At 36.7% G+C, this 25,562-nt stretch overlaps 1 long non-coding RNA gene across 1 annotated transcript in view; it reads right to left on the reverse strand.

Moving 5' to 3' along the window:
* LOC139827834 (uncharacterized) overlaps positions 1–25,562 on the reverse strand; it is a 244,824-nt gene that overhangs the window by 195,722 nt on the left and 23,540 nt on the right. The window lies entirely within an intron of this gene.

The raw sequence follows: 25,562 nt of genomic DNA on the forward strand, positions 1-25,562 counted from the left end.
CCACAACATAACTCTCAGGCACAAGTATTTCTAAATTATCACTTGAATTCTGTAATTCAAAGCTTTAACCTGATGCCTTTCATCTAAATGAATTGTACATCACCCTAACGATCTAATAAAGAATCTGATTTGTAAACCAGCATCCTCCTTAAAACAAAAACCAACCAACCAAAAAAAAAAAAAAACAACCAAACAAAACAAAACAACAAAATCACACACACCACAACCAGACAACCACCACCAAACTGGAGCCAGAATCTAATATTTCTTCACTAAGGACAGGGTTTTGTTGGACCTGCTCCAGGCTACCTCAGCTGAACTTAATACTAGTGTCATTGAAGGATCCCAATAAAGCAGTTACATATTGAACTCATATTATACTGCCACTCTCCTTCCACCCATCCTGTTCTTGACAAGTTGGTTTCTCATCTCTGGTCACCACTCTGTAAAAGAAGGGGCAAATAGATTGGGGGGAGGGAGGTGGGTTTTTTTCTGTTGGTTTTGGATTTTGTTTGTTTGTTTGTTTGTTTGTTTTACATCATGTCGGAAGCCCTCAGTGTCCTTCAAGCAGCATGTTCAGCCCAAAGGAGCAGCAGTATTCATCACATAGGTAGAGCTGTGCCTTCACAACCCTGGTCGTGCTGCCGGTGGCCCTCCTTGGCCTTGTGTAAGCACAGCAGAAAGTAACTTTTTCTGAGTACAGCTTAGCAGCCCATGATCTTCACGAGTTGGAATACTGAGTTTACATACTGCGGTGACCTCCCTTATTGTGTGGTTGCATTTAGAACTGTGTCCTTCAGAAAGGGAAAGTCTACAACTTACAGAATATTTTAATACTTTGGAGATCTTGCTCTGTTTCATATATGTAGCATGAATTCTAGAAATACTCTAAAGTGTATGTAAGTGTGTATATATATATATACATATATGCATATATATAGCTACACCTGCTCCAGTACATTTTGCTATTTGATGATTCATTAACGTTAACGCAATCATAAGCATATTTTGCTCTCAATTATATCTATTTATATTTCATTTCTAAATATCTGAAACCAGATTTTCTCAACACTTAGAGCATCTAACATTTTTTTCCTTGACTCATACAAAAGAAAAAAGCTCATGTCATCCATAAAAGAAGAAAAAAAAAAAAAGTGTTTTGTAATCGGAACATTTTCTGCTAATTGCCAAATACAAAACCTTTTATTCAGATTCTAGTAAGTCTAAATAAATGGCAGTGAGAGAAGCACTTTTGTTTTGTAAGGGCCAGTTTCACATTCCACTGAACAGAAAGAGGTTTACCTGAGCAAAGGACTTCAAAATACAGCATTTGAGAAGCAGAGTAAAAGAGCTACAAAAAAAACCCCACAACATTCTATTGATTTTGTTTGGAGAAAACTCGAAAGCCTTAGTTGTCTGTGTAATTCAAAAAAAAGAAGATTTAGTTAATTACCACATGCAAGTCTTGAACTCCTGACATTCTTCAATGCACTGCTCACATACCCTACAAAACAAAATCTTAGTCATGCATTCCTAACTGATTTCATACTGCCCCTCCAATCTGCCTTCCGAATGTTAAAAACTCTCTTGGGAAAGCTCTTTGTACAGTTTGGCAGTCTCAATATCATATTTGTCGTGCAATGAGTCAAAGATGACTTATGCTCTAGTCTAAATCATTCTTAAGCTGTGTATTTTTTCTTTGCTTAATTGTTTTCTGTACATAGTTGATAGTCATTTGTACAAAAGTCATGGACTGTAACCCCAGTATAGGAGAGGCTGTGTGTGCTGCCCCTACCTATTCTGACAAAAAAGGGCAAGGAGGCTCAAGCAAACTTCACATTAGCCCAAAGATCAATGTTGAAGTGTTTGGCAGGTTTCTTCCTCTAGCAATCAAAATCCTACTCCAAACACAGTTCATATTTCAGGGGGAATATGTTTGATCAGCCACCTGCTGCTTGCAATAAGGAAAGAGGCCATAAATGGAAAAGACAATCTACCTAAAATAGAATGGCAGCCAGCATTTTCTTTCTGAATAGATGATTTTTATATATATATATATGAATAAAAATATATATATATATATATAAAAATATATAAATAAAATTACTTTTACTGTCTTAAAATTGCTGCCACTATAGGACCCTTTTACCTTCTGTGGAAAGTTTATACTGCAAACAGCTGCTGTCTCCTCTGGAGCTCCAGAGAAGCAGCAGGACAACAACTGTCCCTTAACACCCCTTCAATGTGGTCTGTTTCTACTTACAGGAAAATCCTCTAATATGAGTTAACACACCAAAAGTTATGTTATGCAAAAGATGTATAGCAATGAAACCAAAGCTGAGTAGAGTGAGGACAGAAGACATTATTTTTGAATGACACAAAACCAGGTCTTTTCAATTTGACTCTATTTCTGCAGCAATCTTTGCATCACGTCTAGTTTAACTCACAGTGCTGCTTTCTTTAATTTAATTGCTTTCCTTTACAAAATACTCAAACTCAGGAGGACTGTTAAAAAGTATTTAAGAGCTTGACTAGCATGAAGGTATGCTCAAAAGTTCATGGGAAATTATGAAACTGTATTACTAATTTCCTTAGTTCAACTTTTACACAGAGGGGAAAATACCCATTCTTTCCTAAATCTAGTGCATGACATCCCTAAGACTCGACTTGTTTGGGGTTGCTTTTTTTCTTTTCCTTCTTTCCCTGTGCCCCTCCCCCCCCCCCAATCCCCCCACCTCCAGTCACTACAAGAATAGAAAGATGACAGCATCTCTCTTGGCATACACGGTCAAGTATAAACCATTCTCCTGCATGCCTATCCACTCTTCATTACTAGCAGAGAACAGAAGTTTGAGCTCGCCCCAGATGATCTTTACCCTCAATAATGGGTCTAGTTGATATTAGTAGGTCTTTAACTGGGTGGTATAACATGGGTGAAAATAGCTCTCTATTCTCTAGTTTTTAAATTATACATTCAGGAGACTACATATAATTGTATTTGACTTTTTTCCTACCATCTGTCTTTTTTGTTTAAACTCAGAATTATGACAAAGTCCATCTATACACATTTTCAAATGTTTTAATGAGGATGGGTAGCTACTGAATTACCAAAAGGTTAGAGAAACTGTTCTTGGCTCATTTCTATCCTTCACACCCACATTTGTGTTTGAAGGCCAAAGTCTCTCTAAGACAAGTATTTATCACTGTTTCACAACCTTATGGTAAGATGGTCCATGGTTTTTCCATCCATGCAAAGAAAAAATTAGAGTAAGAGAAGATATCCAGCTGACTGCTGACAGACCAAAAAACCATGCATGTCCTTGTTAGGATTTTCCATACTTTCAGACTTTGCCAACAACCATGTAAGTACTGACTGCTCCCTAGTCCCTCATTAGGAAGCTCTGTAGCTGGAAGATATAAATTTTTGACACTGACTAGTGATTTGGAAAGGTCCTATTTTTCAAAGTGTTTTGAGACAATTTGAAATTAATCAACCCAAGGAAGAATTTTTTCCTTGAAAGTGATTTGAAGAAGCTCTCCAAACACTAAAGCATAAGTTTACTGGTCAACTCTGACAATTTAAGACAATATATTTTGTTGTTTTGTTACTCATTTAAGTTGTTCTGCAGGGTGCAATTTATCAAAGTTTAAATTCTTTAAAGCAAAATCAATACTATCACTACAGCCCAGCAATATATTATGTCTTCTGTGGTAACTCCTTCAAAGAAGTAGAAGTCCCTAGGTTAAGACTGGAGAAGACAATCCTTCCTGAAACACATTTTACAGTTATTCTGAGGAGATGCACAAAACTGCTGATTTATGTAAACTGAACTACAGTGTTGAGCACTGAGATACGTATTTTATCCAAATCATTAATTATTCTGCTTTTAGTTCTTAAGACTTCATTTTTTTAAAGTCTTCTGTATTTTATTTAGCTCCTGTCATCCTCTTAGGTTCTAGTTACGCATTTCTGAAATGTAGCAAATATGTACAAAGTTCTAAAATCCTTAGCGAATGGTTGCATGGTTTTAATGGATTAGGCACACTAATTTTTCTCTCTTGGTTTACTTCTGTACTGACAAAAAGAAAACTGTTCTTTTCTCTTTACAGAAGTTACTATATGTTGTCACAGTAAGTATGCCAATCAACACTGATACTTTTTCTGCAAGCTCCAAAGGATTAACATAGTCTGCTGGTTAGCTATTATTTTTTACTAGCATTTCAAAAGGCTGTGAGGTAACCATTATGTGCCCGATACAATGCAGCACAGCTGCTATTTGAATTTGCTGTGTAAGTGTAGCTCTCCTATATAAAACATACATACATATAATGTATCCATCTTTACAAAAGACACTGTTCAGCAAACAATGAACATCAGTCCTTATTTGATAAGTGGTATATCAGTAAGGAAAATGACGGTCTCACAATAGTTGATATTAGGAGGGAAAAAGGAACCAATCACTTGTAATAAAAATGTTACTGGGTAGAAGTTTATTCCCAAGCCTGAACTATGCAGAAGGAACATAGGACATAACCAGCTATGATAAGCTAATTGTTTTCAAACTTCATCAATAAAAGTAGAATCAACTTCCACTAAAAACAGGCATAATAATTAGTAAACATCTTCAGTAATAACACTATTGATTCATGAATGAAGATCCAGCTTACAAGAGTAGCCCATGCCTGTGAAGACACAGCAAACTGTTAATATGTGTCTTCCAATGTTTATACAGACACACTTTGGACAAATAATTGTATGGTTTCATCTAATTATCATGATTCCCCCTACACTGTAGTTTTAAAGGTCAAGTAGGGTATTTCTAAGCAGTTCAGTTTTTGAAGCAAACTAAGGAGAAATTAAAATTTAGGAAAGGAGCAGGAGTGCATGATCTCCTTTTGAACTCAGCCATGTGGAATTTGGTGATTAGAACTGAATTAATATACCGAAGAATAAATTAAGCTCAAGTTTATTTGCAAGTAGTTCGTATGATGTACATCTCCATCTTAAAACACTTTTTGAACAGTTTACATGTATTTGCAGACATCTTTACATTAAAGAAAATGTCTAGTAAAGATAAAATGCAAAGCAAAAGCTACTTTACTAATCCCTGGCTTGCCTTCATGCTAGCATTAAATTACTCATTCATCCAAGTTCTTCCTCATCCATATTCTTTTTGGACACATACTTCTATGCAAGAAAGGAAGTTACATTGTTTAAGGAATGAAGAATGAAGGACATTTCTCACAAGCTTAATAGCAATTGCTAGAGTAGGAACAGTTGCAAGAATTTTTTTTTTTTTCAACTGCTTCCAGTACAGCACCTGTATTCCAAAACACATGGTTCATATAGATATTGCTTGCTTTCATGTCCTTGCCAGAAACTACTGGAAATTTATCTTTGACATGGTAGAAAATAACAGCTTTGTTGAAATTAGCAATTTTTCTATGTAGCCATGTTAGGAGATATTCTTAACCTACTGAAAAAGAAGTCTTATCAAAACTTCACTGATTAAGTTACAAGCAAGGTAAGAGTTCATTGCATTGCTTTCTTCTAAAACGCTTTAAAGTTATTAACACTGCAGCATTGCTACTCACTGTCCAACGTTTTCCACTTCTTTTTGAATGAGGTTAGGCAAAACTGCCTTACCCTTGATGTTATTATATGGGGAAAGTTATATTGTCCCTCAGAGACTGATATTCCTCCTTCCAAACCTGGTATCCTCAAGATTACAGACCACAACTACATCTGGTCTCAGACAGACAGTAACCACCTCATTTTGGTAATGTCATCTATTTTCATCATTCCTGTCAGTTCATCGATATAAATATGGATACAGATATTCACTTGTGTGGTAAGCGGGGACAGTGCAGGCAAAAGATATGCTTCACTGATCAAACCCCTGTGAATAGCCTCTGGCCAGCTATAGCGGAATTTGAATCTCTTAAGAAGTGCACTAGCCCTTTGTTTATCAGGGGATTCAAGTATCCCTCATAAGACCAGTAAGCCTCTGAGGAAGACAGATTTTAAGCTTAACCCAAGGAAAACTTCAAGTGAGTTCGTGAAGCTACACAGTTCTACAGACAGGAGTTGTCTCAGGAGATGCACCCCAGCACTTCAGGCTTCCAGGAAGCTGCGCAGGAGGGTCAGAGGAATACAGATACAAGGAGAGCAATCTTTCCAATTTTACTTTTGTGCAGAAGTGTTTTCCTTATTTCTTCATTGAAGTTTAAAAACCTTAGTACCCATGTTATCTATTTCAGATGTTGCAAAAAATTTATTTTTTATTTTCATCTAATTGCTTTGAATTACAGGACATTTCAAAGTGAAAATCTAATTGCTTACCAAAAGATAAGGTATCCAGCTATCAGGGATTAAATAACAAGCGTGCACATCCCACACATAGCATTTTAGGAGGTAAGATATGATTCCACAAAAGCAGCATAAGAACTAGTATAGCAAGACTTCAAAGAGCAGGAAGCATCTTCCAACAATAAGTTACATCTCAGGGCTCTCTTTACCTCTTGCAACAATAGCAAACCTTGAAGTGTTTTGGGGTGTTTGTTTTTTGTTGGTTTGGTTTTGGTTATTTCATTGTCGTTGTTGTTTGGGTTTTTTTTAAATTATTATTATTATTATTTCTAAAGGAGTTTTTTCCAGCTTCTTTTAAAGAAAATTGGGGCTCATCAAGCAGTTTCTACCTTCATGTCACTAGCTGCAACGTACCCAGTCAAACCTTTAACAACCAAATGAAAATTGGCTTCAAGCAAATAAATATCATGGAGCTAGTCCTCAGATGCTTCATGCTGCCCAAGTATTTTGGTATAACAAGCAGCAGCTATGAACTTCCAACATCACCCACTGCAATAAAGTCAGGTCACTGCCATCCCAATGATTCATTCCTCAAATAAGGTTCAAGAAGCCACTGAAAAAAATCAATGTAAAAAAATTAAGGGTTATTTCCAGTCTCCACTGAAATGGATAACATCTCTCACACAAAGTCGTTCCTTGATCTACCTATAACCACTGTCTTAATTATTTATGTTTAAGAACTTTGTACAGAATTGATTAACAGTTCAATAATAGAAAATTATTCTTGTCCTTAGGAACAAACATCACCTAATAGAAAGGGAATTTGAAAGATCAGTAGATGTACTTCGTCATAACAACACTTCAGTAAACAAGCTGTAACTTGAAAAAATGAAAGCCTTTGGTACCATTTTAAAGGGTACCAATTTTCAAGTAGCAAGATGATTACTTAATAGAACATACTGAAAGCTTCTAAAGATTTACCCATCTTCACATTCTGTAACCAAACCATACACTACAATTTAGTCAAACTTGTCACTTTGCTTGACCTACAGACATACAGCACTTGTGTAGAAGTTCAGAATACTACAGATTATTCACTATGGTCTTAATTGATGAATTTATGTATTACTGCATTTAAGGTAATATTTTACTAGGGATACAGAAGAAAAAGAATGTCTGGCTGGTTGCCTCAGCAGGGCAAAAATTCAGTCTGCTAGCTGAGGGACCACACTCAACAGTTGTAGCTAGAACAGCAGGAACAGATCTACCTGCCTATCTCTCAGTTCCAGACTGCTCCCCATCACCATTAGACGATGTCCTTAAAGTCAGGGAAGCTATTAGCATAGCAAGCTTTATAAGTATCCAGTTTACGTTACTAGAAATATGCCCTTGTATTCATCAGAAAAATATTTTAGTCAAAAAAAAATAATAGCACAGAGCTTAACCTCCTTCATTTGAAGGATGTTTCTCCAAGATTCAAACGTGGTTGAAAAATTATGTGTGTTATGTGTCAGCATCAGACATTGAAACAGATCAGAAGTAGATGCTTTATTCGGTTTTGTGTTTTGCTTTGGGTTTGTTGTTAATGTTGTCGAGGTGTGTGTTTGTTTTCCTCCACATTGATGGTCCTCAGAAAAAAGTGCATGATCAGCATGCACCAGCTTCAGTGGGACTAAGTTAGACACCAGGCGATAGAAGATTGTTGACTAGTCCGTCTCACTCTTCTGCATTTTCTCCAAAGGCAATAAAGTTTTTGGTACCATTTGGGTAGTGATTCCTTAACCATTTTTGATTTTGAATGATAAAATACCTGTTAACTGCCTTTTGCAGAGAGATCAAGCAGGCTCAATTAACACTGATACATTTTGCTAGATTCCTACAAATAAAAATTCAGATAGTACACTGAAAACTGCAGCAGGTACAGAGTTACCTCAGAATTCAATAAAATGTTAGCAACCGCTAAAGAAACTGATTTGGATTGTCACTATGCAAATGAAAAATACATTTTGTTTTTATCTACTGTATATATTTTCCAGATGTGCAAAAACACTACAACTGTTAATACATGAATCTGTAACCCCTCTGGCTACACAGATTACCTCAGTCTTATGAGCATTTCTGTTGCTCCAATTATGTTAAAAACATAAATTTGCTCCTGACAAATGCCTAAGAATAGTCTTTTAATCAACGTCGTATCCTGAAAAGATATCAGGTCTTTTCATTTAGAAACAACAGATCTCTATGATCTTTTCAGATAATTTAACTATTGTGTAACAACATATTTGCAATTCAGTTCACCTCTATGAAGCAACCTTTTTAGAATTAATTTTTCTTAATTATATTTATTTGGGTCAAGACATATTTTAAGGGTTAATAGGACTTTGGTCAAGCATGCAAACTTCCTTGAGCTAATTTTCAATACTTTATTTTCTTGCTTTAAGGAAAGTCCAGTAATATAATTAGGATTTATACTCCTTGTGTAAAATTGTTTATGGTATTTTGTATGTCCTCTTTCAGAAAAGTAGTTACACTTAAAAAGTTTCTTATAAAGCTATCTTATAATTACATATTAGAAGTATCTTACATAGATACTTTTTGTACATGAACTTGTTGGGAGCAAGCAGTATTTGCACTGGTTGTCATGACTTGATGCTTTTAACAGCTGTAGACAGCTATGGCCTTTAAAATAAACCCCTGCTGGTTTGCAGTTTTGAATGATGTCCTTCATCAATATTTCTCTGCTCTACTTTGTGACAGTAAGAAACTTACCAAGCAGTAAAAAGCATCTTTGCTTCCCTAATGTGAACAACCAGTGACAACTGCAAAATCGTTTTGACATTTGGAGAGTTGTTAACATGCTCACTTTCCTCTTTAGCATCTTGAACATGCTAATTACAAATTTCACTAGTCAGAAGAAAAGGAGGCAGTAAGCTCAAAGCTCTGAAGCTGCATCTTCTCACTGTGTTGTCAGATTACAATGATGAATTTGGGATGAAGTAAGGTATTGGCTTACTCCTGTTCAGAGCACTACCACATGTAGGAAGTGAGACTCTTGCTACAAATTGCACAAAATTACTGGAAGTAAAAGAACAAAGTCAGTGATATTCACATAGCAAATGGCATGATGGGTTCCCAGTGCCAAAGATGACATGCAGTCCTTTATCAACTACACACTGAAACACATGATGCCTCAAGAAAACACGAGTAGTTAAGAACAGACACAAGACATGTGCACGTACTAACCTTTCACTCATGAAGTCTCTGGGCAGAAGTACATACCAATTCATGAATTCCCAGTGTGTTAAGACTCCACTGCTGAGATTAAATACTCTGCCTCAGGGAGTCTTGCTTTTTACCATATTCTATCAGAAACTCCTTAAATAGGGCATATTTTTCCTCTGGATATCTGCACATAAGACGCCATAACTAATTACCACATGATTAAGTTATCAGTTCATAGCTCATGGTGTTGCTTTTTGTGTGAACTTGTGGAAGGGCACATTATAATAGATGAAACTGGCAACCTTACTACATGCGACAAGAATATCCTTCAGTAGGACAACCATTTATATGAAATCTTCCTTACCAAAAATACTTATATCCTATATATGCATGTGAGCCATGTACATATTAAAAAACTGACTTTTGATGTACCATATGAACACTCAGTAAACATAAAAATGTATCTGTCCTGGATTAAAACAGTAAAGAAAAAGCTACAGTACAATCAAGCTTTTTAATCAAGAGATAGACATGCACAGAAATACACTGTTACTATTCAGTCATGATTGTCTAAACAAGGCAAGGCTTAGAGAAAACTGAGCAGAGTCACCTAATGTAGCTGAATAAACAGGCTTTCAAGTACGTAAGCCTTTCTTTGGATCCAAGACTGAAAGAGCCTGCTAACAAAAACTCGTCTCCAAAACAAGGATGTTGAAGTTACTGTTTTTACTTGAACTGAAGCAAAGCCTGCATGGGTCTGGTATACATAAACTCTAAATTTCTCACATTGAAAGAGATTTTTGGAGAACAGTCCTTAAATGAAAACGTAAATAAATGTCCCTAACCCTTCATTTTGGCAGGTGGCATTGTAAACTGAACAAGATAAAACATAAAACAATGATCAGTCCTCTGTTAGAAACAGTATGCTTTTTTAAAAGCACCATATTGACATCAATTTCATAATGACACGATAAGCTATTGCCTTCCCTTCAGAGGCAAGGCATTACTTTACATAATAAATAACCATCAGGAAGAAGACATCTTATGCTACATCATTAAACTGTAGCCCCAAATCAACTTTATTGTTGCCTGCACTTCATCATAGTGGGACTGAATCACGTGCTACAAAGGGAAATCTTGTGTTCCCTTTCATTTTAAAATCCAGCATATCCAGTGTTTAGAGCTGATTGCTATTGCTTCTTATCTGCTAATTGCCACAGATTGCGATGATCTATTTATATCTTAAAAAATATTCCTAAATGCATTGCAAAATACTTGCCAGAGGATTTAGATGCCAGAAGTGATCAATCATTTGGCAAATACAGTGTTTCTCTGCACAGTCAAATTATATTGCTGTTTCGCATTTGAAAAGTCACCACAGTTCATGGGGAAAAAAAACAAACCAAAACAAAAAACTAAATGAGGAAAACTTTGTTTTCGAACCTAAAAGACAGGAGCTGTAACCAACCTACATATTTTTACTTAATCATTTTGTCTGCACATGTCAGGTATACACATTTTACATGACAACCATTTCTAGAAGACTCATCTTTGAAGGGGCTATTGCTGTCATTCTGAAACAATGCATCTTCAACTTACAAAATTGTAAAGCATTATCAAACTTCAGTCTAGTATAGATATCTACAGTTGGTTGTGACCGTTGAAATAAGGTCTGTGAAGTCACATCCCAGAAGCACCAAGTACCCCAACCCAGTCCTGAGAAATGTGTCTCACTGACTTGTCCTGACAAACCTCCATTGACAATCACTGCCCAGAAAGGTCACCCAACCTGCTCCAGGAAGCAGTGACCCTGACCACTGGCAGGAAGCCTCCAACCTAGTTCTCCTGTGCTCTTACAAACCACTTACAGGTTGCCCTCTGCTAAGCATACATGACAAGACTTCCTTCCTTTTGCTACAACTTGTCTTTATGACAGTAAACAATAAATAGCATGAACAGACACTTGAACAGACCATTTGGTCTTTCCTCCTAATCCCCACCCCAGTTACTATAAGAATGCTGAATACATGGGGAAAGGATTTGTTACACAGAAGAGATCACTTCTCCATTACTGCAGTGTTCAAGGTTTAGTGAGTTTACGGTTTATGAGATACATGCAAAACATAACTAAAATTGTCATCACAAGCTTTTTTTTTTTTTTTGGTTTCTCCTTTCCAAGGACCTGCTTGGTGTATTACTCTTTCCATAAATTTTAATTGATGTCTGTCAAACTTTTCCACTCAGGAATAGCAAGCACTCAACTTTGATGAGGAACATCACGTTCTGAAGTTTAATAGCACTAGCATCTACTCACAACAGTTGAATCTATTCAGCTCTATAGATGGAAAGAAGTCTGGTATCTTCACATACTTTCATTTTCCCTTTTTAGTAGCTGTTAGCATATAACAAGCATTTCCAGAACTTGTCAGTAAGATAACTGAGGAAAAATAAGAGCTGTAAACAGGTCAGTAGCTCAAAACTCAAGTTGTCTGCATGTTTTGCTTTAGGTGATAACCTGCCATTGTTTCTAAAGTAGTCTGGTTCTTGGTCTAGAATGAACAGGACACGTAAAAGGCAGTAAATCACAACTCAGTGAGAATGAAAACAACTACTTTAAGAAACCAAAAAGCACAGAATACTGGTGCATACCACAGTGCTGAAAAATTACCTGTTGAAATTTTAATTCTCAGAAACCATCTTAGGAGCTTAATTGCAAACACAGTAGACATGGGAGTTTCAAGCAGTTTTTGTCCTAACTTGATAATATAAATGGTAACACAAAATATACCTTTCTACTAACAGCTCTTCAAGGCTTAAAGGTGAGTAATGCTGCTGCATTTCATGTTAGTGTTGTCAAGATCCTTCTGCACTTAGCCTGACCAAAAAAAAAAAGGTATTTAAGAAGGACTTATTTATTCTGAAAGCAAAGGGCCTCAGCAAGTGACAATATGAGGTCTTTGCCCAGGAACTGGTTTTGATAGCAGAAATCGAAGAGTCCTTTGTACTTCTTGTTCCACTCTCATTAGCACTGTCAAAAATGGTTGTAGGTGAGAAGCCGTATTATTCTGCTTCTCCTCCTTTGGCATGCCAGCAAGTCTTGAGGTTGACTGACATGATCCATCTTCCAAATCTATTAAATTCTCTTGTGCTTTATAAAATGAAAGGGTTTTTTTACAGCTTTATTGTCTCCACTGCAGTGTAATCATATCCATCTCTCCCCCACATTCCAGCACTTTAACATATTTTGTCCATATAAGAGCAAAAAAACTCCTTATTAAACCTATACAAGATTTGTTTAATTACAATCAGCTCTGATAGACTTTCCTATTTATACCAAGTCTGTCTGGGGTGCAGTTAACTTGCTTCACAGCAGCCCATATGGTTTGGTTTGGATTGTGGCAAAAAGTAGTGTTGATAACACAATGGTGTGTGTGGCTATTGCTGGATGGTGCTTACACAACACCAGTGCTTTCTGTTTTTCCCCCACTCACCCCCTATAGCAAGTAGGTTAGGGGTGAGGAAGAAGTTGGGAGAGGACACAGTCAGGACAGGTGACCTGAACTGGCTAAAGGGGCCTTCCACACCACCCAATGCCATGCTCAGAACTCTGTCCACTCCCATTACTCTCAGTGGGAAACAGAAGAAGAACAGGAAAAGCAAAAGCAAGAAAACTCATGGGTCAAGATAAAGACAGTTTGAAGGAAAGAGGGGGTGGGGTGGAGAAAGACAAGCAAGTGATGCAAAAGCGATCACCACTTTTCACAAGCAGACTAACACCCAGTAACAGCCACCTTGGAAGTCAAATTCACCTTCTTCTTCCACCCCAGGTTTTTTGGTTCGAGGTTGGTTGGTTTGTTGTTGGGTATTTTTGTGGGGGCTTTTTATTCATTTGTTCGGTGTGATTTTTTTTGTTGTTTTTGTTTGGTTGCTTGTTTGTGGGCTTTTTGTGTTTTGTTTTTTTCTTCTCCTTCAGTGTTCTGCCATTTCCATTGCTAATAGTAACATTTATTTGAGAGAAATCAAGAATGTGAAACTGTTTCAAGTCAAACCCCAACAAATAATGGAGAATAAGTATTTGTTCTGAGGTACAGATTCTACTCTAGCATATGATTGCTTAGTATTTACCACGTTGTGGTTATTACACAATACAGACTTCATGAAGGATATTACATTACCTTTTACCACATTAAGGATTTTTAAAATACACAGTATGAAGTGTTTGATTCAGAAACATGCTTGACAATTCTTGGTTGTACAATCAGATGGCAAAGCCATCCTTTTGTAAGGCTCTTCATAACAAAAATAAGGTCATTTAGAAGGAAAAAAACCCACGTTCTAATATTATCTACAGTTCTAATTGTATTTGAGATTGTGTCTTTAAAATTGCGGCAAGATCAATAGCAAAACTTGTAACAGAGAGTAGAAAAAACAAGTTCACAACCATCTGCCTGATACACAGCTTGATAGGTTCTTGGGGATGGTTAAGGGTAGAACTCCCTAGACTGCAGCATTAGTCCATTATGCTCTAAAACAACTTCCAATCCTATTTTTGAGAAATTATGTAAGTTTACACAATAGATGCATTAAATCAATCAAGCAAAATAATTCTGCCTCTATTTCAGTGTTTTTCTTTGCACTCAAGCAATCTACAATAATTTGTCTGAGAAAATTATTTGTTTAATTCAACTTAAAAAAAAAAAAAATCTCTCCCTCCTTCTCATTTGGGCTTTCTCACATCTGACTGCTGCCAGATGTTACAGGTAGAGGCAGACAGAACACACCATCTGTACTACTGAATGTCTCAAGCATATCCTAATAGGCTGTTGGCTTCATCTGAACATTAATGGCTGATGGCAGCACAACAGGTGCAGTGGAGGGCCAGTGGGAAATGTATTGAGAAGCCCAGAATGGGCTCAGCACTTATGTGCCAGATGAAAGTCAGGAGTTAAAAAAAACAAACAAACAATACAGACAGAAAGAGACTGAAAATCCTGTTTCAATCTAACTTTCATTTCCAAATAACACTACATCGTACCATATTTTTATAAATAAAGTTTTAACCTATTGTATTTCACAAAGGCTGGAAATTAGAAACATGATCACCAAGATATACAAACTGAAGTGCATTTTAATAGGTTGCTCAACATGCTGCAAAAAGGTCCAACAGTATACATTTCAACTGCATCAATATAATCATCAGATAGAGGCAGATATGACTATATAGATACTTGTACAAATATAGGTTTATTCCTTAGTTGGTTTTAAAATAGAAAGCTATCACAAATAAAGGACATTCATTATATTGTTGGGCTGTTTCTAAGCCAGTAGTTCATGTATGAGTGCATGGGACCCTACCCCAACATTCTTTCAAAAAAGCAAAAAATCAAATCCTGGTGTGTGGGTGTTTTTGTTTTGTTGCTGTTCGTTTTGCTTTGTATCAAAGGCTTTGTTTTTTGAGGCTGTATCTAAAGATAAGCATTGAAAAAAACTTACTTTATTTCAGACGTGTTCAAATTACCTTCCTACTATTGCTACCCTCCAGTTCCTCTGTAACTAACACGTTTTTTTGTTTTACAAGAATCTCTTTCCCTCCCCCAGGATTTGTACACGATATTAGAGAAAGAGTTAAATACTTCAGTTAAATACTTCAGTTACTCTCAACAAATTTATTCCCTAGGTCTTGAGAAAAATATGTAGCTGAAAGAGACTTTGTTCCAAGACTTTACTAGTATAAGTCAAATACATATCGCAAATCACATCTGAACTTTGCCAACGTATCACCAAAGCTTTTTCATGATACCCTGTCAATATACCTGTACCTATTGCAAAAATAAAAGTGTCTTTAGAGAATTAAAAATAATAATAAAAAAATAAGCAAACAAAAAACATTAAAAAAACCCAAGAAAACCAAACCAAAACCAATACCAAACTAATCACACTTATTATTCTGTTAAATGCCCAAGTTAGGTTCACAGTCTGTGTTAATGTGGAAAAACCCCAGCTACATTATTTGATGTGCAACATTTACATTTCTTCACCAGCAACTGAACCAAGACCTTCTCATTTCACACAGACCAAACTTGGTTTATTTGTTTTTAAAGATCACTGTAAATTAGTTTCTCTAAGAGGCTGAAGTTACCGTATCTCGCTATCTGTTTTCTGACTTTCCCAGCTACCCGGTGCAGTTATAAGAAAAGTTTGCAGCAGAGCCATAATTCTAAAGGTCTTTGTATGCCTACAAATATTAAATTAAAAAATGGGGGAAAAAAAGTAGGTGTAAAAAAGACTAGGCACATATCTGATGAACATGTGATGTGCCTGATAATTTTTGCTCATTAAAAATTTAATTACTCTCTACCATTGCCTCTCAGTCCCTAAATTGAGCTTAAGTCTCTCAGCATACCAGATTAATTCTAATTCGGGTTACCAGCTCTCTACTGCTGCTCCATTAGTCACAGTTCTGTAAAAAAAGCCCATGGGTGGGCCAAACGCCAATGACAGAGAGCACTTGCTGTTCTCCCCACCACTGCACAGGGCCAGGGGTCAGCAGCTGCCAGCAGACCCCATTACTGCACAGGCTGGCTGTGGGTTCCTTGGGATCTTTCTAGATGAACACCTATATATACACACACACACACTTTAACAGTTATCAGAAATAATCTCAGACCAATCATTGAGATATGTCACCAGTGCAGTAATAAAATTACCTGTTTTGCTTTGCTTTACCCAAGTGAAGGTGAAGATCACACTCCACTTCCCCTATTCTACTTTGCCTGACTGCTTTGTCACCCAGCACGGTATCAAAATGCAGGAGGACTCTCATTTCTTTAAGTCAAATCCAGTAGTTCGAACAGAGGGATGGGAAGGATGCAGGAGGGGGCAAACAAATAGTGGAATTGCATCACAATAGCTAAAGGATTCTGAAGTATTTGCTTGCTTTCCCCAGTTAGGATTTGGTTTATTAAGCCCTGATCAATACCTTAAATTACATTCTGTACTCCCTTGCATCTATCAAATGTAAATAAAGGCTTTCATTAAACAAAAAGGTAGAATTCATTTCCTAGTCACAGAACATCCTAGATTTTCTCCAATGAGAAGAGAGGAAACTTTGGGCTTTTCTTTTGTTTGTTTCCTTAATTAAAAACCCCAATGCTTCCAACTATTTTAAAATATTTATATCACTAGCCTAGAGCTCTGGCTGCCTATGTGCCTATCCCTTTCTCAACATTTAATTGAATATCAGACAAATTGAGAGGACAAAATGTGAATTCTTTAATTCCCACAATTAGCTTTACTGATACCAGTAGCTCCATTAGAGTCAGTGGAAGCATTTATTTGAAGGAAGGTTTTCAGGCTGCTTCATGCTTTTTTCTTGTGTATTTTTTCTCTAAGCCAGATAAGGGTGAAACAATGGAGTAAGTTCATTAACTTCAAAATAGCTCCATAAGGTTTCAGTGGTATGAAGTTGATCTATTGTTTACCATTACATTTTCTGACGTTTTTCTTTATTATCATTTGAATAATTAAAACGTTTAAAAACCTTCTCCGTTAAAGAATTAACTTTCCTGTCATTAGTTACTTGAATAGCTGAAAGGGCAAATGTAATATGAACTATAGGTAGTTTTGAAAAACTGTTTATTTTTTTACATTGAATGGCACCCACAAACTCTGTCAACATAGAACTTTACAGCCTATATTACTGAAAGGTAGCTGCTGTAAAATGTGCATATGGTATTAATAGTAGATTTGAGCTCAGCAGCAAAATACCATGGCTATTAATCATAATCTGATACTAAATTAAGGGGTATTAAGCTCTGAAAAATTTAAGATTTTTGTTAACCACATTTGCTCCATTTCTTCCAACATGTTCAAGTTATATGATACTTTTAATTCAGCAAAAGTATAGGTAATGTTTTTCGTCACATTGAATCACTATTAAGGCAGGCATCAGTTATTATCTAAGGAGAAAACGCTGGGGCCCAAATGCATATAAGCAAAACAGGAATTGATTCCTAGTAATGAGCAGGGTCAAATATGAATTGTATTATTTCTTCTTTCGTGTCTACAAACTCTTGCAGTCTATATATCATCATTAGTGGAGGAGAAAAAAAAAATAGTACAAAATATCATCCCATGCTTTCTTTAATCATATAAAAGAGTCATCACATCAGCATTATTCATTCAAAAACTGTCTCATTTTCAACAGCCTAGGGCTAAAGGGAGATAGAGATGGAAGGAAGTTAGTGAAACAATCTACAGAAAGGAACTTGTCACGCAAAGCACTATTTCAAAGGAAAGAAAGGATAGAAGAAGAGTATTCTGCACTTGTTCCACTGTTAAATATTGGTCGGAAGATAGCCATTTAAATATATTTATTACTATTTATATGGACATATATGCCAATTATGTCCATTAATTTGTTACCAAGTCAAGCAGCTTTGTAGGACCACACTTCCATTCAAAATGTGAGAAGGTTAAAAAAGTTTCCAGTATTGCATTTTCTTTCCTCTAATTATTTAATCAGTACAAGTTATTGGATCTTTTTCCATATCTTAGTTATTCTTTAATATACTTTGTTTTATGGCTTTACAAACTGTTGCAAGACCTTTGAAAACTTCACCAGTAGCAAAGATTTGGCTTTTGAGAATAGAGGTACATGACATCTCTACTGTAATAGTAGCAATAATACACTAATCATGTTGTCATCCTTCCAGGTACACTGCATCCCAATAATAGCCTAGAAAGAACCTAAACAGAAGGACCGAATTTTCAAACACAATATTTCTGAGTAAAATATTCTAATTGTAATATACATTTCAGTGTTACAACGGATCAATCTCCTATTGCTGGCAAAGAAGAGACTATCACAAAAAGGCTGAAGATCTATGTCAGTAGCTTATTGAAAGCTTTGCTATGTTGTTAACTGAGAGCTCAGCGTCCCATATCATCTTTCACACCAAAAGCGACATGGTTGAAATAAAATTCTGACACTTGAGAGCTAGGGCAATGTACAAACCATGAGCCCATACAGGCAGCATAATCTGCAATTATGTAACCGATGTCAGAATTTAGGCCCCTATTTTAGAGGCAGGATACTGATTTGAACTGAGAAGAACAATGTACAGTTACTTATCCTAAAAAAAATAGTTAGAGAAGACCCCTGCCAGTGATGAATACTTCACAGTACAGTGGAAACTGGTTAAACACCAGCATAAACACCTCTGACAGTATAAAGATCACGTGGGAGGGGTCTGTTTTGGAGATATGAAAGGGAAAGAATTACTCTTGTCACATTTTCAATACCATCCGTTCCAACCACAGAACAAATACTTCAACTTCGATATGCATGGGCATGCATGCATTGGCATCTTATTTACAATGTTGGATGGGAAACCACCCCAATCTAAAACTGCTTCCTTTTCCACATGAGCCTGAAACTACAGAAAGGCATCTTAACCACCAAAGCAGTCCCTTCCACCTCCCAACCCATGCTACCATAGACAGTTTCCTAAAATCTCGAGGGTCAAAAACCAAAGCTGCTGTCCCCCTGTGGAGATCCAGCTTCAGACCTCCTGATCAGCATTGGATACTACCTCATCAGCAGGGTTTTAACCTCAAATTGTTGGCTGCTCTCAGAAAGGTCTCAAACAACATCGGACTAACACCAATAACTAAATTGGATAGACCAGAGTACATGCTGTGAAATAATAGTAAAGCATACTTGTGATACCCATAGTTAATCATACAGGAGAAACACTAATGTTCTGTTCTGGCCTTTCGACTACTATACTGCATATTATAGCAGGGCTACTGGTATTAAAGGCCAAGAGCAAGCTGATAAGATCTAAAGCCTATAATGGTTTTTGCTGGGCTCAAAACAATTATGTGCTAGCACTGTTGAGTAATCCTACAGCAAAAAACTTCCTCACACTGTTTTCTTCTTTTCTTGACCTTATAAATTAGTTGTGCTGTCACTCCTCTAACACCAGTTTGTTCTTACCTCATGATACATTAAAAAAAAAAAAAAACACAAACAAAAAAGTCACAAACAAACAACAAAAAACAAACAAACAAACACACACACACACACAAAAAAAACCCATGCACAAAACCAAAAACACACTCTAGCCAAATTGTTTCACAAATGTGTCTTTTAAGAGTAACTGGAGTACTAGATTATTTGAAAGAGTTTAAAATGTAAGCATACACTTGAAAAGTCCATATTATGACACGGCCAAGATCCCACATCCACACTTCTCATGCCGTCATCACTAGAGCCACCCTTCCAGTTGCATGTTAGCAGCAAGCAAAAGAAGAGCTGCTCAGCATGGTCTGCTTGAGCTGAACCCCAGATTATGCCAGTTAAAAAAAAAATACAAACAAATAAATGAATCACAAAGCAGCTGCCTTTTCCTGTGGCAACTGAGTTTTAAGATTACATTTTGCTGCTAAGCTTACCTTGGTAGAACAAGGCAGCTACAGAATATAGAGTGCCTTGAAAGCACAGTTCTCTCTCAGAAACATAAGATTCTTTATATCCTTTCCTGTTTCTGCCAATGCACAATACGGCACCTTCAAGTGTATTACCCATTGGTATACTAGACCACCGAGCAGCACAAGCTAGCATTCCCTTGCAGTGGCACCAAAGTAAATTTGCTGAAGAAGGAAATAGGTAGAAGGAGATGAAATGCACGCTCCAGTTTCCAAGGAAAGCACGTTAATGCCTAATACACAGTGGTGGCAGGAATAGTAACAAAAATAAGGAAAAAAATGTATCCATTATAGTAATGTTACTTAGGTGCTGCCAGGGGAAGATCAGCCAGACCTATAGTGATCTGCTGAGCAAATACCAACCACGCAAGCTAAAACTGACCAAGAGCAGCTTTCAGTGACATATCCAATTCCAGCGTTTACAATGCATGAACTATTAAACTCAACCAATATGACTCTCTATGGCAGCCTTTTTCAGAGCTATATGCTGACTAACACTTTAATACAGAAAAGTATTTTGTTTGCTTTTCAGAACATATTTCTCAAGGAAAAGTGCTAGCTTGTAGTACAGACTGATTGAGGTCCTGACAACAGCAAGAAAACATCCCAAAAGAAACTGTTTATGTCAAGGTTCCTACTGACCAGTTATCTGCACACCAACATGACTCCTCTTTTGTGGTATTTTCTTTGAGAAACAGGGACAGCAGTGGGTATTATTTAAACCTAGTAAATTGAGTATTCTTGTCACAACCAAATGAATAGTGTCATTAATAAGGGGACAAGGCTGAAGTTAAGTATTTGTTTAAATAAATATTCACTTGTAGTTTTTGTGTATGCCACTAATAATATGATATTATTGTTACTTAAACATACACCTTGTAGTGGTACAGTTTTGTCACAGGCTAAAGGTCTGCCAAAAGCACTGCTCAAAGAATCAAGATCTTGATTATATCTGCCTGGCTTAAGTGACTAGATGAACTCATCATGAGCTGGAAAAACAAGGGAGGAATAGACAACTTTGTTAGTGACTGCTGCTAACTTCACACTTCCGTAACACACTTGGGATGGGAATCCAGAGGGGAATAGAAACTTCAGAACAACCACTAATTGCATTTACATACAGTTAGAGGGATTAGCCTGGGGGCTATGCATTCATCATGGCCACTAGCAACCTAATCTAGGAAGCCATAAATAGTACTTAAAACAATAGCTTCTCCTGGGGTAACACCACAGAGTGACATCTGACATCCTGTAGAGAGCAGGGCCCTACGTGGAACTACTACATATTGTGACACCACCACCAGCCAGGGCTCTAATACATCAGTGTCTTGTTCCTCTTGGTCTTTAGTTTCAGTCCGAACTGGACTGGAGGTGAATGTAGAGAGAAATCACTATCACTTCACTGTGCCAGTCCCACTCAGTAAATACTTTTCAGGTTACACAATCACCAAATGGTGCAGTTTTGCTCCCCAGCCTCCCAACCCAGTGTCCTGTAACTTATCTTCTCACTAGCAAAGACAGGAAAGAACTGGAAAATGAGGGCAGAGCACAGTTCTTTTTGGTTAGTTCTTTGGGCTCTTTTTAAATCATTTGACATGTTAGCAAGAGTTGCAACATGGTATTACGAAGCATTTGCACATTCTCACATCTGTGGAACCACGTTACAGACACAACAGCATTTACTGCACTTGTGTCAATCATGAAAGGTTAAATTCCTATGGAATTTTAATGGCAGAAATACAACAGATTTCAACAAGTCCAAATTTCACTCTTAAAGGACACACACCACATGACTGTAAACCAAGAATGTGTAGAAAAGTAATTAGTAATTCTAGATTTGCTGGTGTGATTTTTTTGGTTATTTGTTTGTTTGTTGGGTTTTTTTGCTGTTGTTGTTGGTTGTGGTTTGGTGGTGGTGGTTGTTTAGGGTTTTGGTTTATTTTTTTGGTTTCTCTGTTTTTTGAGGGTTTTTTGTTTGAGATTTTTGTTGTTTGTTTGTTGTTTGTGGTTCTGTGTTTTTGGTTTTAATAGCATTTTTTGTTTGTGTTGGCCTGTGTTTTTTTTTGTTGCTTTATTTTTCCCCTCTCTTTAGGCAGCATTGGTACTGTCATTTATTGGTTAAGACTTTGAGTGTTGTTTCAAAGGGTCAAATTGGTTTGTTTGGTTTGAGTGACAGAGATGTCCACTTGCATTTTTGGTTGAAATGCAGGTGTGGGAAAGCACATTTATGAGCATGACTATCACAAATAATCCCCTCCAGACTTTAATAGGGTTCCTAATATTATAATTATCCAAAATTCTATTTTTATGTTGGATATACAAACATAAGACCAAATATGGACTGGAAATGTCACTATCATTTAATTTACTATGCTGTGGTGCATAGTACTCCAAAATTCTCATAAAAGAGTTATTCAAACCTCATACAGACAATACGTTACTGAAACTGAACCTTTATTTGGCACTCTGTATAAAGAAACGCTTAGCAAAACAGAATTTTTCTAATGGACTGTTAGTGACTTGTGTCAGGCTAAATTAAGTTTTAATTTTAAAAAGGAGCAGAACTAATTGCCATGAGATTAGGATCATGAACAGCCACCAGGATCAGTACAAAACAGTCTCTCTCCATAACACTACCCTTCAGGCTAACGGAGTGCCGCATACCTCTTGCTAATCTTTACTTCAGGAAATTCAGCAATTCTCCTACAGAATTACTTATTGTGAGACCAAATATTTTCCCCAAGCATGTAGCACTGTATTATTTTTTACTTGTCAATACTGAAAAAACTCTTGCTTCTATTATCTACTGACCTAAATAAAACATCACCATGCAGGGAATGCCCCAGGTTATTTCAACATAGGTTGGGTAGGTTCTCCCTCTCTGTTCTCCTTCCCCAGCAGGGACCGATAATTATCAGCAACATGTTTGTTTTCACTTCACAGTATGTGTCCTGTTGAACAAAGAGTTGCTGAACAATAATATGTTACCAAAGCACCTGCTATAAGAATGACAGAAGTTCAACAGCTAGGCTCCATCATTATCTAATCTACCAGATTGATTTACCTTTAAATTAAACACCTTAGAAAAGAGTTTTCCTCTTTCTATGGTGCATTAAAAAAAAAAAAAAAAAAATCAGATTTTATGTAATCATGTGTTTACTGTCATTGTCTCACCGCATAATCAAACAAATACTCAAGTGAATTCTTATTATTCAGGATGAAGAGACCACAGTTACTTTTCAAATCTTTTCAGATTCCTACAGTAGGATAAATTCAGATGAGTTCTACTAAGTAGAAATAGCAACTGTCAGCCTCCCCAGTTGGGACAGATTAAAACTAAATATTCAACCCATGGCCAAAATGACAGCAAGAAAGAAGCAGCAAAAACTTACAAATAATCCCGTTCACATGTAAAGACCTATTTCTTCAAACTGGCCAATGTCCAGCCAAGTTCCTAGATTGGGCACTTAAATATAATAGGAGCAGGAAGACCTCTGAAGCTGAGAAGTGCAGGACTGGGTGCTTCCATGCAAACATATATTTCCAAAGCTTCAGAGGAATCTGAGCCCAATCTCTACAAAGAGAGTTTACACAGACTGCTGCTTCCTTCACCCTGGAAATGTCACCTCTTCCCTCCAATCTACATAGGTAGAAAATGCAAGAAAAGACATAAAACACTAGCTAGTCTATCCTCCCCCATTTCAAGACATCGTTAGCAACAGCCAAATGAAATAAGTACAGGACAAGTATTCTAATCCAAAGAAACAGTTCAATGCTGTAAACACCAAGCAATACCAATCCTTCCTTGAAAGGGTACGTTGGCACATGCTGAGCACAATGGAGTAACAACAACATCCATACATGGCTACCATACTTAAACTGGTCCATTTCAGAACAATGCATGAGGAAATTATATTGCCATCTGCAATTATACTGTCACTAAGGAAGAAATATAGGTGATCACTTAAATGAGAAGTATGAAGAAACTGGCACTTGTACTAGTAAGGCAGTCCAAAGTATCATTCAAATGTTGCTCATATTCCATGTACAGTAAAGAAAAAAGACTGACACTGTTCAAAATTCTTTCATTCTCTAAAAAACACTATTCAAACACAGCATCTAGAACATGACAAAACACATCGGCAACATGCACAAAGTCTTCCATCCTAGCCTGTCAAGAGTTCAAGCCACATCCAATTTAAAATAAGTGGTTGGACTGACTATGTTAATTTCACAAAAGTGTTTGTCACACTAAGATCTTCACTCTTTACAACTTCTATCAAGTACTACCAGTCATCAAGCTTTGTCAAGCCTGCTGACACAGACTAAAGTGACATTAGTATGTACACAGCAAGTTTATATCTCTAAGAGACTCATATGAGTAACTAGAGCACTCTAGCACTTTTGGCATTTCTCTGCATAGACTTTGAAATATTCACACAGATGATCTTCATGAAGAACACACACACTGAAGCATCTCATATACTTGAACATAGACACATTCATTGGGCAACATATGAAGCTAACTAATGCCAAAGTGATAAAATAATGCCACATCATCTAATGGCACAGATGGAGATTCACAGTATCACCATTTTAGGTGGGTGTGTAGTCACCCTAATGCAAGAACAAACAAATTGTTCAGAATCTGTAATGCCTCTCACTCAGCACGATGACTCTCTACAATACCAGTTTTCTTCACAGGTACAAAATAATGACATTTTATACAGAACTGTTGGTGGTGTTGTTAACGAGGATGTCTGTATTTAGTTTACAACTATTAGATTTAGAGCAGAAAGTTGAAATCAGCACCCACAAATACAGAGCACAGAATTCACCTTCCATTTCTATCATCAAAGCCATGGATGCAAATAGCTCAATGTATTAGAAACAAAAGAGCCTGGGAGCAGTAAAATATTTGGTTTTGTTCCAAGTTTGTTTGGTATTAAAAATTGCTCTTTCATTACATGAACATTTTCTTTTCAATTTGACTGCATGGGTTTATAAAAATAAAACGTTTGTGCTTCTTAATGCATTTACCATTGGACCCCAACTAAAAGTCAAACTTCACCCACTTCAAAAAGGGTCTTACTGATTTCCCCTATAGGCTACACTTGGCCTGTCTTCTGATTTATGCAATGAAGCAGTAGGATACCTACTCTGTCCTACTGAAAAATACTGTTTCTGAACCCACTGTTTGCAAACTATGAGAAAGGAAATTCCAGTACAACCACATTTATGGTGTTCTGCATATATTCACAAGACCCTAAACCTAAAAGTAATTCCAGAAGGAGAGGAAGAGTTGGGTTGTTTTTTCCCTGGTTTTGTTGTTGTTTGGGTTTTTTTGTTTGTTTGTTTTAATAGAAATAATGTATTAGGGCTTTAGGAATGCCATTTACAGATAATCTGACCACACTTCCTTAATTTACTTCAAATATACTTTGTCACTCAGCATAACTACAGGACATGCCTACTAAATGAAAAAAAATATCTTTACTGTATATGAAAGGTAAATTTTATGTTTTGTTCATAGCAAACA

The sequence above is a fragment of the Patagioenas fasciata genome, chromosome 4, assembly GCF_037038585.1.
Source record: "Patagioenas fasciata isolate bPatFas1 chromosome 4, bPatFas1.hap1, whole genome shotgun sequence".
In the NCBI taxonomy this organism is placed as follows: Eukaryota; Metazoa; Chordata; class Aves; order Columbiformes; family Columbidae; genus Patagioenas; species Patagioenas fasciata.